The sequence below is a fragment of the Anser cygnoides genome, chromosome 5, assembly GCF_040182565.1.
Source record: "Anser cygnoides isolate HZ-2024a breed goose chromosome 5, Taihu_goose_T2T_genome, whole genome shotgun sequence".
NCBI classification, from domain to species: domain Eukaryota; kingdom Metazoa; phylum Chordata; class Aves; order Anseriformes; family Anatidae; genus Anser; species Anser cygnoides.
Window position 1 is genome coordinate 4942195 of NC_089877.1, and position 15771 is coordinate 4957965.

The 15771-nt window shown below is 39.4% G+C and overlaps 1 long non-coding RNA gene across 6 annotated transcripts in view; it reads left to right on the forward strand.

The window, feature by feature from the left end:
- The window catches only part of LOC106033940 (uncharacterized), a 287150-nt gene that overhangs the window by 257579 nt on the left and 13800 nt on the right, over window positions 1-15771 (forward strand). For all 6 annotated transcript variants that reach the window (XR_010831755.1, XR_010831753.1, XR_010831752.1 and 3 more), the window contains one exon: window positions 15594-15668. This is a non-coding gene — a long non-coding RNA (uncharacterized lncRNA). The remainder of the gene's footprint in view (window positions 1-15593; window positions 15669-15771) is intronic.

Consider the following 15771-nt stretch of genomic DNA (forward strand, 5'->3'; position numbering starts at 1 on the left):
GTGTTTGTTTCAAGCCCATGGATACCAAGGAAATTACTCTAAAGGTCATTTTGTTCCACAGTGTTGTTTCTTAGCCTTTGTGAAATACAAAAAATAATTTAGTCTTCTTTTGTTTCTTGCCAACCTCTTACCTGGGAGAGTTGGGAAAAATCAGTTTGATAAGTAACTGCTTAGTTCTGAAGAAACATCTGGGAAGGATAGGTGAAAAAAGCCCACTAATGGAATGAAAACTGTAGTCAATAAAAACTAACATGGATTTTAAAATCACATGGATTTTAAAAACACACTGTCAAACAAAGGCTTTAAAATGCAGATTTAAAATGTTTTTACTTCAATCTTCTCTTACTCATTCTTCATCTTCTCTTATGATCTTGGTCATCAGTCTGGAATGATGTACCTTTTCTGTTCTCACTACAACCTTAAGGTTGCTGTGAATTAATTGTACTCATCCTTCAGTCCTCATTACAGTCTCTGACACAAGAATGAGTTTTCACAGAAGTGAATGCCAGGATGTTCTGATTCTCATTGAATATTCTCATTAATCCATTCCTAGGACAAAGACTAATGATATAGAATAAGCACAGATATTAATTATTTTATTTCTCATGGCAATCCCAGGGATGTAATGAGAATGGAACTATCACCCCTTTTTGGTTCTTAAAGTAAGGTATATTTTTAAGGACAGAAAAAGATTCAAAATTAATTTATTCTTGTAATTAAACTGTGATAGGACCATGAGCTTAAAACACATCAAATTAATTCATTCTCATGGCAGTTGTAAGGGCCCAAACCTGTAAGTGCCAATTAGAGTGAACAGAAGCAGAGGATGCAGGTCAGTGGAAAGTAGAGCATCACAGTTTTTTAATATTTATTTATTTATTCATATTTATATGCTGAAAATAGATAGTGGTATAGTCCTAAAATAACAAGATGTAATAACCTAGATTATCTCTGTTTGCATTTCTGCTCCTTTCCAATAGATCGGTGCTGTGCATTAGCACAGTTCTTTCAAAGACAGCTAATACATGGCTAGTTTCAAAATAATTCCATTGCTTAATTTGGAAGTATTCCCCTGTAGATAGGAAGTGCCAAATTATTAAAAGGTGACAGATATTCAGTGTCATAACGTGATGATGCACAGGTTGAAAGCCCACAAAGCACATAAAGCACAGTGCCCATGTGATCATCACGGTCTCAGCCACTTCCAGATCAGTCTTCCACTGATCCTACTTACCTTCCACATACAAAATTCAAGGACATACCTGCAGTTGGCCCACTCAGGGTTCCTTAAACAAATACAGTGTATTTCCCTGAAATTGCAAGTGCTAAGTTTCATTGATAGTTGCAGGTTTATGATACGCCATTCAGGTGCTAGACCTAAAAACGTAAAAGAAAAAATGAGAAAGGTTTATTTGAGTCTGTATTAATTTGGTAACTTTCACTCTTTTAGATGTTAATCTGACCGTCTGACTTCATCATTCCTTAGAGCTGTTCATGAACAGCCGAGTGCCTGTGATAATTAATCTAGTGTCTAAGCATTATACTATAAGGTGTTTCTGAATAAAAAAAAAAAAATTATTTCATGTGCTCTCTCAAAGATGAAAGTGATACCAATGCAATAAGAATTCTTATTCTATCTGTATTCATGAAAACAATACCAAGCAGTGTCACATAATAGAAAAACATGAGCAAGAAATCCATCTGCAGATTTCAGAACAAACCATGAAAATCTCTGTAATAGAGGTCCCTTTTTAAAATTAATACAGGGGAAAAAAAAAAAAAAAAGGTCAAACATCTCATGTTGCGACAGGGGAGGTTTAGGTTGTAAATTGGTAGTCATTTTTTCTTAGAAAGAGTAGTTAGGCATTGGAATGGGTTGCCCAGGGAGGTGGTGGAGTCACAGTCGCTGGGGGTGTTTAAGGAAAGTGGTGCTTAGGGACATGGTTTGGTGGGTGATTATGGTGGTAGGGGAATGGTTGGACCAGATGATCTTGGAGGTCTTTTCTAACCTTAATGATTCTATGATCCAGGAGGGTATCTGTTGAAAGGAATCTACCTCTGCTTACTGCAGGTTCTCTAAAGACTCCTTGCAAGACAACAAATCCATAAGTGTATCTAAACTGTGGAGGGCGTTGAACCAACAACAGCAATTAGCAAGATTTTGCAAAGAAGTTATAGTATTTGTTTCTTAAATAAAGCAATTTTAAAAGCCCTGAGGCTAGAGAACCCCCTGTGTAAGAACAGAGGGGAATACTGCAGGTTCAGGCTTCATGTGAAATAACTTAAACAATTTATTTTTCCTCATTCACAGCATCAAATTTGGGCACTAGAAATAAGCAAGAGTGAGCAAGCAGAGATCAAAGGAAATGTCTGTGGTCCACCTGCTAACGGTATCTTTATTATAAAATGAGTTATCAGGTAGCAATCAGGAGACCTGAAACCTATTTCCAACACGGTATTTTCTGGACAATGCTACGTATGCAATACACCTCTCCATCCAACTACAGGAAACAGCCACAGGTGCACCACTGGCCTGAGATCCATTGATGAAGAGTGCTAGAATCAGAGCTAGCTTTCGTTAAGGTATCTGAAGAGGAATTAAGAGAGATGCATCCAGTTCTTTGGCAGGCTCTCATCTCATTCAGCTAAACTCATCTTTAGCAGTAAATTAATATTAAATTTGTGTTTAAATCTTGCTTTATGCAGTGTAAATCTAACTTTGATTTCAGAGAGCTTTGCAAAACAAAGATGAGAATAATAAATTCATTCTTCCTAGCCACTCAGAGCGTAAATTCTAAAAGGAAGGAGTTTTTCCTTAACTATATACATATTGTATCTGATTTTATTTTGGCTTTGTTCATGTTCTCTTGGTGAGATTTTCATAAATATTATAGCAGACTAGTCAACGAATGGGAATATTCACCTATTCATTGAACTTGGAATTTGATACAACTAACACCAGAAGTAGTAGCCTTCAAGGCACCCTTACACTTATATGTAACACTGTATTGAGCAGCATCTTATTCACATTAAAAACTTGGTTCTGAGATTTTTTTCATACAGTTAGGATTGAAATGTCTGACCCATTTCCTTACGCAAAACAGCTCAAACATCCATTTGTACCGGCTAGACATTTGCAATGAATAAACCACACACCAAGAAATTACTTAGGAAATCATTTCTAATTATGAAGAAAATCATATTTTGCAGCAAGAAGAGGGGTGGAGACTCATAAAGTATTGGTTATAGTCCATTCTCCCAGCTTTACATCTACGTAACAAATTTCCCCAGTTTCTAAACAGTGTGTTGTGTGAGCCAAATTTATGTGATGTTACCTCATTGACTGCCATTTGAAATATCTTCCATGGCCTTACACCAAAGGTGAACGTAGTCACATATCTTTTCATATAAAATCTATTCCTAGTTGAAATATCATGGGAGGACATTAAGGAGAGTGCTTTCCCACAGTATTGTAGCACTGACTAGAGGAGGCCAAAAGAAGGGAAAAACATGCCTCTGGGAGTTGGCAGGGAATTCATTGGGACAGGTAAAAAGCTTAGAAGACTTTGCAAGAGTAAAAGCCAAAGACTATAAGAAACTTTGTTGTTGTTGTTGTTTATAAGCAGTGTTTTAAATAAAAATTTCAGATGAAAAATTAAAATTTAAACAATGTAAGTGCCTCAGAGAACCAGGCTCTAAAGCAGTCCCTTAATGGGACTCCAGCACATCCTTTATTTCTTTAATGTGAAGAAGGGAAAGGATTTGTCATTAAACTTTAAAAATAATCAAGTTTAAATATATATATTTTTCTTTTTTTTTTTGGTGGTCTGGCAGTGTTACTAAGAATGATTGTGTTCACTTAGTGGGTGTGGATCAGTAAGGAGAACCTTCTTATGCCTAACAGGGATTAGAGATCCAAATTTAAGCTTGTCTTGACTGTCCTGGAGTCTACATATTTTTTCAGTTAATTATGCCAAACTTCATGTCTGAATTATCTGCTCTTCAACAATAACATCTCAACACATGGTTTCTTTGTCAGCTGTTAAGGACTCCCTGATTTTAGAATATGAAACAGGAAATGGCATGCGAGACAATTATATGAAGTGGGTGCCATGTAGAAGACCAACACTTGCTGTCTTTCATATGATTTGTAGTGAGAAGTACAACAATCACACCTAGGTATCAATACTAAACACTTTTATGCTAGACAGTTACACAACTTAGCATAAACCTAGAGTAGATATAAAATGACCGTCTTCCTGTTCTGTTATCTAGGTATCAAAATTCTATACTCTGCAGAAAGTTGTACAAAGAAAGGAAGACAATATTCATCCTTTACTCTCCTTTTCAGTAAGCTGGTCATTGTAAAATGTAAAAACATGTAGAATAGCAACAGGAGACACTGCAGTTACAGCACCGAGAAAACAAGTACATTCATAAAAGACAAAGCAAAGCCAGCCTGTAGGAGGAACCCTTGGCACTGGAGGCCCTGAATTTCAACATCAAATAAATTAATACAGTAGGGTACCTCATAAACTGAGCCTTTAGGCCCTGTTACTACCTCCATGTCAGCAATGAAAAGTAAATGAAAATAAATAAACAAGCAATGCTCCTTGATCCATACAAGGTTTAACATATGCTGATGAGCATCAGTATTTCCAACAACAAAATTATACCTTTCTACTCATCACTGGTGGACCTTTTTCTCACAATATTGCTACTTACTTTCGTAATGAAAGTCATTTGAAAGTTGAATCTGCAAGTGAATATACTGTGGTGTACACAGTGCATAGTTCCCATAAATTTAGCACACAGGAATTTATTTCAGCAGCTACAGCTTTCAGTAGTTCATCAGTTTTGTTTTGCATGAATGTAATTTACCTTTCAGCCACCAAAGGCTTACAGTACAGGTCTTGTATTTAAACAAAACTAGTACTGTAACAGCACTCACATCATGCTCCTGAAGGGGGAAAAAAAATCCTCATATTTATTCCAAAGTTTTCCAAGCAGTTAAACTCAAGCGCAGATGTATATCTCTGTACATTTTTAGAGCAGTGTTAACATTCTGGTTGCACAAGGCTAGTAAAATTACAGTTTCAATAATGCAGCTGTAATTATTTCTATAATACAGTGATGCGTAGTCTTCTTTTTTTCCTCTCTTTAAAAAAAAAAAAAAGAAAGAAACCAGTGGAAAAGTCTGTTGAAATCCTATCATATTGTATAGTCACAGGTCTAAGAGAAACAGAAATGCTGTGGTCTAAAGTGAAATAAATCACTGAGTTTCAGAGACAGTCTTATCCATTGGAAATAGCCACAAATGAAGGGGAAGACAGACATTTCAGTTCTTGAAAGTGCAGAGATTTGTGGTGATGTTTGGATTTATCAACTTTCAGGAAGAAGGACCCATTTAATTACTGGAAATTTTACCTTACTAAAGCATAGAGAATTTGGCCAAGTTTCTGCTATGCATGTTAGCTTCTTTCATAAAATATGGGCCAGACTCATTTTCCTTGAAGTCAATGGGATTTTTGGCATTGATTTCAAGATGAATAGCCAGTGGGTCCTGAGTAGGGAGGATAAGGAAACAGACATACTACCTTTTACCAAAGTACAGTTTAGATCAAATGCTATGAGCTTCAGGGGTGCATTTCCTGATGCTCTCTTTGTGCCTTAGACATTGCTGTTCACAATAAGCAAATTCTTCTACAGTCAATTTTACAACTACATTTGTGTTTTAGAGAGGAAACCTAATACTAACCATGGAATGCTGTCAAGAATTCAGTAAATCAAGTGACTTTTTATGGCATTTTACAAGAAAAAAAACTATTCAGGTAAACTGACAAGTCCAAATAGGAATAGGAGACTCCAACTAAAGCGTATGTTATGAATCATAGCCTACTACCCCTGCTGAGATTGAGAGAGAATCTCCAACCCAAAATGAATTCAAACCAGTTCACAGGGATTCTTAAAGTTTTGCTAAAAAGGGAAGCCAGAATGATGACAGCTTTATTAGAGCATATAACTCAAAATAAGCACCAATGCATTTTAAAAGACTTCAAGGGTATCTTTCAATATGAATCTAATTCATTTTAAGATACTGTTGAACTTCCTAGACAATAGTATTTCTTTATACAATTTAGTAGGCATTTTATTTGTATCAGAATGAAATATTTTGTTAGCTGGGCTAAAAGTTGTTTCTTCTGTGAGTATTCCAGTAATGTATGTTGAGTTTCAATAGCTTTTTGTCCGTTCAGGACTGCTATGAGCTTTAAATACTACCATGTTCAGGATCATCTAAGAATCTACCTAGCTGTGACACTTCTGTGTTATGAGACCTTTATATAAAACAAATGCAAGTAAAATGTTATACATCTCTGATCCTCTACATGTACTAGGTTCCACTTATGAACATCGTGGAATTTTGCCTCAGCAATCTTCTACAACTGTAAAGAGTGCGTGTCAGAGAGATTTAAAGAGATACTTACGATTTACTTTCTCTTAATGGTGCATGTGGACACATATATGAATTAAAAAAATCTTTTGATCTTTTACTGTAATCTCAAATATTCGGTAGAATACTAACAAGCCTTTTTGTGGTGCACGAGTGCCAAGACACTGCTGTATGAAACTTCCAGACAAGTGCTTGTTGCACATCCATCTGTGACTGTGAGGTAGAGGGGATGAACTTGACTTTATGTTCTATATAACACCACGTAGGCCTGTGTTTCTTTTGCGTTTTATTTGCCAAAAACTTAATTTTGAAATGGGCTTCTATCACCATGCATACCTGTCTCAGCTTATCAAGCAAATATCATGATAGGCTTGAGTAACAGATTAATTAGTTTAAAGGAAAGAAGATAGATAAGTTAAAGTGTAAAATAATATGAAAGATACTTTACTGTTACAACAATGTCACAAGTAATTACATTTCTTATTTCCTCACAGAAAAAAAAAAAATCTGCTCTCCCAAGTATACAAGAACAGATCACATTTTAAAATCTGAATTTACTTCAAGTTCTAGTATCTTAGTAAGGAGGAGGCAGTTCTGCCTTCCACACTGATTCATTTGCCCTGTTACAAAATAGAGAGTCCTCAGAATATTACTGGAATGAAAAGAAATCAATCCCTTATTAAGCATGAAAGATGAAACATCTTAACTAGGTTATTCTATTTAATGTCCCCATAGGTACAGTGGACTATTTTAACTCTATCAAAGGTCAAAAGTCTTTTCAGAAAACGCTATACTTGATATGTTGCAAATCAGAATTCCAGGCTAAATCAGTACAGGTTCATTGGGACAGAGGACGTGGTTCACTGCACCCAGGCACACAAGTTTTTTTGATACTTGAGATGTTCCTCCTTCTCTTCCCTTTACCATTCCTTTTATGCCCCAAGCTGCCTTCTGCTTCACCAATAGTTTCACTTGTATTTTACTTTCCAGAAACGTGAAGTGTGCTGCAAGTAATATTCAAGCCTGAACCTATATTATCTGTCAAGCAAATGTCTTGATATGGATATATGACAGCCTAATTGATGTATGTATATATATACATATGTATAAAAATATATATAAAACCAAACACACCTTACAAAATAGGAGCAATATTGTAACACTATATGGAGCATTGTAGGTAACTGCACATTTTCTGTTTTTTTTTTTGATTTTTTTTGTGCTGAACTGTTACGAACAGCACATGACAGAGCTGCATGCTTGCATTTAATTTCCATACCCTTCAAGCCCTCCTTGTCTTGTCCTTATTATAACTACTGCCACATCAGCCTCCTAACAAGCTTTATAACCAAGGTTTTTCATCAAGCAACATTGTTCAAAGAATTGAGGTCAAACTGGCAGTTGCTAACCTCTTCATTCACATAATAAATCCTGATTATTCTAGGGTTACAGTTCATGTAAATAATCTGATCGTTATATATTTTACTGGGCATTCACACCTAGCATAATATTTTTATAAGTGTATGAAAATTGAATAAATCATATGCTTAGGTGTTGTGGCCAAAAAAAAAAAAAGGAACAAAAAGGAAAAAAGAACTGACAAGCAAGTGTAAAATGGAGATGATCAAAACACATTCACTATTATGCAGCAAAAACAAAGAAAAAGACTTCTTCCTCAACAATTTTCTGTAATGAAATACCTGTTAGGGATTCCTGTTCCTGTTAGGGAACAGGAAACCTGTTTAGTTTCCTGATGCAGCTGGTTAGTGAGCCTAGCGGGGAGGTGCCCTGCTAGACCTTCTGTTCACAAACAGAGAAGGACTGGTCGGAGATGTGGTGGTCGGGAGCTGTCTTGGGCAGAGCGACCAAGAAATGGTAGAGTTCTCTACTCTTGGCGAAGTTAGGAGGGGGATCAGTAAAACTGCTGCCTTGGACTTCTGGAGGGCAGACTCTGAGCTGTTCAGGACACTGGTTGGCAGAGTCCCCTGGGAGGCAGTTCTGAAGGGCAGAGGAGTCCAGGAAGTCTGTGCACTCTTCAAGAAGGAAATCTTAAAGGCTCAGGAGTGGTCTGTCCCCATGTGCCCAAAGACAAGTCGGTGCAGAAGAAGACCAGCCTGGCTGAACAGAGAGTTGTGGCTAGAGCTTAGAAAAAAAAAATAAGGTTTACGACCTTTGGAAAAGAGGGCAGGCCACTCAGGAGGACTATAAGGATGTTGTAAGGCTGTGTGGGGACAAAATTAGAAAGGCCAAAGCTCATCTGGAGCTCCATCTGGCTACTGCTGTTAAAGATGACAGAAAATGCTGTTATAAATACATGAACATGAAAAGGAGAATGAAGGAGAATCTCCATCCTTTACTGGATGCGGCGGGAAACTTAGTGACAAGAGATGAGGAAAAGGCTGAGGTGCTTAATGCCTACTTTGCCTCAGTCTTTAGCAGCAAGACCAGTTGTTCTCTGGATACCCAGTACCCTGAGCTGGTGGAAGGGGATGGGGAACAGGATGTGGCCCTCACAATCCACGAGGAAATGGTTGGCGATCTGCTACAGCACTTGGATGTACGCAAGTCAATGGGGCCGGATAGGATCCACCCGAGGGTACTAAGAGAACTGGCGGAAGAGCTGGCCAAGCCGCTTTCCATCATTTATCAGCAGTCCTGGCTATCAGGGGAGGTCCCAGTCGACTGGCGGCTAGCAAATGTGACGTCCATCTACAAAAAGGGCCGGAAGGTAGATGTGGGAAACTATAGACCTGTAAGTTTGACTACAGTGCTAGGGAAGCTCATGGAGCAGATTATCTTGAGTGTCATCACACAACACTTATAGGGCAACGAGGCGATCAGGACTAGTCAGCATGGGTTTATGAAAGGCAGGTCCTGCTTGACGAACCTGATCTCCTTCTATGACCAAGTGACACATTTAGTGTATGAGGGAAAGGCTGTGGATGTGGTCTACCTTGACTTCAGTAAGGCTTTTGACACCGTTTCCCACAGCATTCTCCTCAAGAAACTGGCTGCTCATGGCTTGGACTGGCGTACGCTTCATTGGGTTAAAAACTGGCTGGATAGCCGGGCTCAAAGAGTCGTGGTGAATGGAGTTAAATCCAGCTGGAGGCCGGTTACTAGTGGAGTCCCCCAGGGCTCAGTGCTGGGGCCGGTCCTCTTCAATATCTTTATCGATGATCTGGATGAGGGGATCGAGTGTACCCTCAGTAAGTTTGCAGATGACACCAAGTTAGGTGCGTGTGTTTTTCTGCTCGAGGGAAGGAAGGCTCTGCAGGAGGATCTGGATAGGCTGGACCGATGGGCTGAGGGCAACTGCATGAAGTTCAACAAGGCCAAGTGCCGGGTCCTGCATCTGGGGCGTAACAACCCCAAGCAGCGCTACAGGCTGGGAGATGAGTGGTTGGAAAGCTGCCTGGCAGAGGAGGACCTGGGAGTACTGGTTGATAGTTGGCTGAATATGAGCCAGCAGTGTGCTCAGGTGGCCAAGAAGGCCAACAGCATCCTGGCTTGTATAAGAAGCAGTGCGGCCAGCAGGGCTGGGGAAGTGATTGTCCCCCTGTACTCGGCTCTGGTGAGGCCGCACCTCGAGTACTGTGTTCAGTTTTGGGCCCCTCGCTACAAGAAGGACATCGAGGTGCTCGAGAGAGTCCAGAGAAGGGCAACGAAGCTGGTGAGGGGTCTGGAGAACAAGTCTTACGAGGAGCGGCTGAGGGAGCTGGGATTTTTCAGCCTCGAGAAGAGGAGGCTCAGGGGTGACCTTATCGCTCTCTATAGGTAACTTAAAGGAGGCTGTAGCAAGGTGGGGGTTGGTCTGTTCTCCCACGTGCCTGGTGACAGGACGAGGGGGAATGGGCTAAAGTTGCACCAGGGGAGGTTTAGGTTGGATATCAGGAAGAACTTTACCAAAAGGTTTGTTAGGCTTGAAATGAAAGTTTTGGAATGGGCTGCCCCGGGAAGTGGTTGAGTCACCATCCCTGAAGGTCTTTAAAAGACGTTTAGATGTAGCCCTTAGTGATATGGTTTAGTGGAGGACTTGTTAGTGTTAGGTTGGACTAGGGGATTTTGGAGGTCTCTTCCAACCTAGACGATTCTGTGATTTCCCAAAACAAAAGTCTTTAGGTGAGACTGTTTCATTCCATGTTCAATTAAAATATTCACTACAGGTATAAAAACTGCATCCTGCACCAAAAAGAAAATCATCACTTGACACAAGCAAAAGCAATTTGTGTTCTCAGAAACAAGACTATGGAGAGAGCACCATGCCCACTTTCTTGCCACTCCCCTGTACTACTGATGATACTGCTAGGTTTTCACTAGTTTTAAAACAATTTTCCTGTTCCTCTTTCATCTGCCACTAAAATCTCAAAATTTGTCATGTATCAGAGATATAGGCAACACGCTTCTGGACTTCAAAAGCCCCCTCCCATTAGTCTCTTAATTCTTAATCCAGTACAGATGAATTTGCGTGTACAACTATTCTGAATCTGCTGTAGATTGTACAACAGACCAAACTCCCATCAGTAGCCTCAGGAGCAAAAAAGAAGATACGTCTGTTGTCTTCCTGTATTCACAGTTTCATTTTTGATAGAATTGAACTGGACTTAAGTATCAAGCACTCTGTGGCAGCAGAACCCTCGTGCATGATTACAGAATCACAGAATCACAGAATCGTCTAGGTTGGAAAACACCTCCAAGATCATCTAGTCCAACCTCTGCCCTAACACTAACAAGTCCTCCACTAAACCATATCACTAAGGGCTACATCTAAACGTCTTTTAAAGACCTCCAGGGGTGGTGACTCAACCACCTCCCTGGGCAGCCCATCCCAATGCCTAACAACCCTTTCAGTAAAGAAGTTCTTCCTAATATCCAACCTAAACCTCCCCTGGCGCAACTTTAGCCCATTCCCCCTCGTCCTGTCATCGGACACGTGGGAGAATAGACCAACCCCCACCCCTCTACAGCCTCCTTTAAGGTACCTATAGAGAGCAATGAGGTCTCCCCTGAGCCCCCTCTTCTCGAGGCTAAACAACCCCAGCTCCCTCAGCCGCTCCTCGTAAGACTTGTTCTCCAGACCCCTCACCAGCTTCGTTGCCCTTCTCTGGACTCTCTCAAGCACCTCCATGTCCTTCTTGTAGCGAGGGGCCCAAAACTGAACACAGTACTCGAGGTGCGGCCTCACCAGAGCCGAGTACAGGGGGACAATCACCTCCTTAAACCTGCTGGCCACACTGCTTCTTATACAAGCCAGGATGCTGTTGGCCTTCTTGGCCACCTGAGCACACTGCTGGCTCATATTCAGCCAACTATCAACCAGTACTCCCAGGTCCTCCTCTGCCAGGCAGCTTTCCAGCCACTCATCTCCCAGCCTGTAGCGCTGCTTGGGGTTGTTACGCCCCAGATGTAGGACCCGTCACTTGGCCTTGTTGAACTTCATGCAGTTGCCCTCAGCCCATCGGTCCAGCCTATCCAGATCCTCCTGCAGAGCCTTCCTTCCCTCGAGCAGATCGACACACGCACCTAACTTGGTGTCATCTGCAAACTTACTGAGGGTGCACTCGATCCCCTCATCCAGGTCATCGATAAAGATATTAAAGAGGACCGGCCCCAGCACTGAGCCCCGGGGGACTCCACTAGTAACCGGCCTCCAACTGGATTTGGCTCCATTCACCACAACTCTTTGGGCCCGGCCATCCAGCCAGTTTTTAACCCAACAAAGCGTACGCCAGTCCAAGCCACGAGCAGCCAGTTTCTTGAGGAGAATGTTGTGGGAAACGGTGTCAAAAGCCTTACTGAAGTCAAGGTAGACCACATCCACAGCCTTCCCCTCATCCACCAAGCGCGTCACTTGGTCATAGGAGGAGATCAGGTTCGTCAAGCAGGACCTACCTTTCATAAACCCATGCTGACTGGGCCTGATCGCCTGGTTAGATTAGAGCTGGTCAAGAATGTTTCAACAAAACCTTTTTATAATGACAAGCTTTTGATTAAACAAATGTTCTCTTGAAAAATGAATGCTTTTCAATAAATAGTCATTTTATTGAATATTTTTAAAACTTTAAATGAGAAGAACATTTTTATCTGCAAATTTAACTCTTCTCTAAAACATTTAAGTCTCATCAAGCCTATTCACCACAAAAAGTTATGTTTAATACTGCTACAAAACAATACTATTTTTCTTCATTTCCATAAAAATTTTATATGATGGGAAAAAAAAAGTTCAAACTTTTGTAGAAGCTTTTTCTCTGTTGTTTTCTTCATAGATACATAATCCAGATAGATTGCAAAGGTTAGCACTTATGATTCAGTTTCATATACACAAATTAAAAAAATGCAGTCAAATGCCTCATCTCCTGAATTATACAACTTTGTAAATAGCTCATCTTCATCTATGTAGCCTTCTGTGACTACTGTAATCCCATTTTAAATTCAGAAACAGAAAATCTTCATTGTTACCTACTTGAGGTCATTGCAACTCTTTTTTTTTTTTTTTTTTAACTATCAACGTAGTCTGAGATCTTATATATCATCTCTGCTTATCTAAGGCCCAAACACAGCACAAGCTAAGAAAGTGCTGTGCTGCAAAATAAACAAATAAATACATAAATTCTATGAGAGTGCTTTCTAAGAAATCAGAGAGAAGAAATTAGAGGAAAATCTAGCCAGTTTTGTACGCAGCACAAAGAAGATGACCTTAGTAATGAATTAGCATGTACTAAATTTGCAACTGCCACCTAACTAGGAGAGGCTGCAGGCATCAGGACAAGAATTCAGAATGACACAAAAATAAACATATGAAATGGGAATGCCTGATGTTCTAAAATCCTGTTGGAAAAGATCCAGAGGTAGCAATTTTGCCAGAAATTATTGAAAAAAGGAGGTGTCATGGGTCACAAGCAGAAGTTTAGTCAGCAGTGCTACTGTTGGGGATAAAAGAAATAAATAAATTAAAAAAGAAAAAAAAAAAAGAAAAAACAGTACACAGGAATAAGTATAAACAAGAGCATCACCAGAAAGTCACGTAAAAAAAAAGTCACGTAAGAATTTCTACAGTTCACAATGTGGTTTTGCCACAACTGAAATACAATGGGTGGACTGGGTCATGACATTTGATTAGAAAGCAGCCTACGTTGGCCCACTGGAGAACAAGAGTGAGCTGGAAAACACAGTCTGTGAAGAAAGACATTAAGCACTAGAATTATTTAGTCTATACAAAAGAAGAGTGAGGGGAAGGTATGAAGGCAATATTCATATTTATGTATATATACTCATATATATAAAAGATGGCTCCAAAGTAGGGACTAACGATTTGTTCTTGTCCACTATAGATACAACAAAATGGCAGGCTTCAATTCAACTGAAGAAGATTTAGTTTGGGCATTAGGGAATACAATCTTCCAGTAGCAAGGGTAGGCTAGTACCTGAATAAATGATTGCTGCAGAATCCCCAAGCTTGCTGGGTTTAAAGCAAGCAGTTCAGGTACAATCAATCCCACCTTGAGGCTGGATCTGTCATCTTCATGGCGGGGATAGTTTTTTAGAGGAATCTGTTCTCTCTCCCTAAGTGAGTTCTGTGCATGTGCATATATACTTGTAAAGAACACAAATTCTCATTCTAATAGCAATCCATAATTTGTGTGCTACTTTTCCAATGAAGCCTCACAGCTTTCTTTTAGAACTACAGCTTTGTGAGTACATGGTTTACTCTTCCTGTATTGAACAGACATGAAGCTATGTTTCAGATTTTAAAAGGGTAAGAGAACGTGTCATCGTTAGTGAAAATATTCGATTTTGATACTTGGAAAATGCTTCTAATATAAACTTTAGGGTTTGCTTCCTTGTCTCCTATGAAATGTTTAAGAAAAATCCATGTTTCTTTTGCTTGACGTTTTTTTGGGAAAAAATGTAAGAGTCCATTCTCCTTATTCACATTTAGTGTAAAGACCAAAAGTTCAAACAATTAGAATTGCAGCTTGAATGCACATGTTTGCTAACTGAATTTAAATGTAATCTTGATTGTCTCCTTCGTTATGTTTGTATCTTGACTCCGTGTAAACAGTGCTTAGACCAGGGCATGAAATGGTGCCGATTTCATCTGGCTTTAGTGAAATTATCCTGATGCTACCAATTTAAAAGTAAAATAAGGTTTACTATTTACTGGTTTTGTACTTTTTGTTTTACCTTTCAGCACAATACAACAAGCAACAGAATTGTATGTTACCTCACACAAACCCAATTCTTAAAGACTAAAGACCTGGTGCACTCACAGTAATTGCCTTAAAGGCATTTTTATTTTATGCTAAAAAATATTACCTTGGCTTTGAAAACTTGATGCCACTATACAAGGTTATTTATTTACATTCCTTCTTAAAATTAAATTATATTTGTGTATGCAAATGCACTATGTGGGAGGGTTTAAAAACTCGCAAGTAAATCCTAGTGCACTCAGAGGTGGAAATTATTATCCATTTATCTATAATGATTAACAGTTAAAATGCACTCTCTGCTGTTCCCTGTGTCTCAGGAAGAACAGAAGCTTTTGTTTTCCTGAAATGAAAAGCCCCATCTCTTTTTACAGTAAATGCCTTAAAAAGGGATTCTCATGGCACAAAGCCAGATAAATTTAAAATACACCCATCACATACTAAAGAATGAATTAAATCCATGAGCCTTGTTTATGAGACATTAACTCAAATATGGATTGACAATATATGAAATTATAGTTTCCTTATATGTATTAACTTGCATAGGGTACTTCAGAGCATAAGCTTTACATATCACTTCATAAAGTCTAAGTGTTGAAAAAAGAGCACAATAAGCCTTTCCGAGAGCAGGAGTAGGCCTTAATGAGATGGCACAGTATCTCCTATTTTAGAAACATTATTTTTCAGATGGCCACTATGCAAAAACAAATAAACAATAACCCCCCCCCCCCAACTGAACAATGTAACCAGATGACATTGGAAGCATTGAATTATCTGTAAAGAAATGAACCGTCAGACAACATTAGAACACATCCAGTCACCCAAGTGATATTATGAGGATCTCTTGGCTCTAGCAGGGAAAAAAGGATGGGTTTGATTTCATTTGTGTTTTTTTTTTTTTTTAAAGGAATGATTTTGCCTTTTTTTTCATTTAGGCTTCACACTTTTCCTGAGGCCTCTGGGCTCCTGTCCAGGCCACGATACTTCACAATTGACTTTGATTTTCTGAGGTAAGTGATCTGTCGCTTTCTGAGCAGTTATAGGAGGGGTCAGGAGTGAGGTGGCACGGTATGGCCTCACTCTGGCTCCTGCCTCCCTGACATTGTACACACT